The 1,158-nt window shown below is 41.5% G+C and overlaps 1 non-coding gene across 1 annotated transcript; it reads right to left on the bottom strand.

The window, feature by feature from the left end:
- Nucleotides 1-250: 250 nt before the first annotated feature.
- On the bottom strand, nt 251-358 carry LOC124981483 (U6 spliceosomal RNA). Its single transcript, XR_007108006.1, has one exon. It is a non-coding gene; the product is annotated as a U6 spliceosomal RNA (small nuclear RNA).
- Nucleotides 359-1,158: the final 800 nt, after the last annotated feature.

Here is a 1,158-nt window from a genome sequence, read left to right as displayed (position 1 = left end):
AGGAACAACCATTCTTCTAGACATTCTGGGGGGTCATCCTTTACCCTTTTATCACCACCCCCAACCCCAGGCATAGCTTAAATTGACAAGGCCTACTTCTCAATCTCTATATGTGCTGCCTTCCATATTTCAAGCACTGATGATTTATTAGGATTTTTTTGCATTTATTTTGTAGGTACTGGGGGTTGAACCTAGAGGACCTCTACTACTAAGCTACAGTCCCAGCCCTTCTTACTTACTTACTTTATTTTTTAATATGGAACAATTCATGAATTTGCATGTCATCCTTGCAAAGGGGGCCATGCTAATCTCCTTGGTATCGTTCCAATTTTAGTATACGTGCTGCCAAAGTGAGTACCTTTTTACTTTATTTTGAGACAGGGTGTTGGTAAGTTGCTGAGGCTGGCCTCAAATTTGCAATCCTCCTGCCTCAGTCTCCTGAGTAGCTTGAATTATAGGCATGCACTACCATGCCTGGCCAGGCACTTGTGATTTATGACTAGTATTATTAATGCAAAAATACATCCATATCACTCTCTAGCTTACTGCCTCCAGTGATTTCCCATTCTTCCATAATGGGACATTGCCTTAATTATGACATACAAGGCACTCTGTGATCTTGTCCCTCTGACTTTGCAGACTCTACTAATAGGAATTCTTAATTTCAGTGAATAAATGTCAAATGTTGATATAAGTAGTGAAGTAGTTTATTAGAAGAATATAGATTCAGCCTGGCATGGTGGCACACGCCTGTAATCCTAGCAGCTCTGGAGGCTGAGGCAGGAGGATTGTAACCTCCTGCCTACTGAGTTACCAGTCTCAGTAGCTTAGCAAGACCCTGTCTCAAAATAAAAAATAAAAAGGTCCTGGAATGTGGCTCAGTGGTTAAATATCCCTGGATTCAACCCTGTGCAAAATAATAATAATAGTAATAATAATAATTCATTAGTAGCATTTTCTAGAAAACCACAGAACCACATTTTAAGCTACACATTAAGAGACCATATTAACGGCCTGGTGTGCAGGTGCTGCAGCTTGCTTTGCTGCCCCTAGAACTAGAACTTGCTGAACTGCTACTGCTACCTTTAAAAAGTCATCATTGGGTTGGGTTGTGGCTCAAGTGGTAGAGCGCTTGGCTGGCATGTGTGAGGCCCTGTG

Source organism: Sciurus carolinensis, chromosome 3 (assembly GCF_902686445.1).
Source record: "Sciurus carolinensis chromosome 3, mSciCar1.2, whole genome shotgun sequence".
NCBI lineage: Eukaryota > Metazoa > Chordata > Mammalia > Rodentia > Sciuridae > Sciurus > Sciurus carolinensis.
This window is presented reverse-complemented; position numbering and strand designations above follow the sequence as displayed.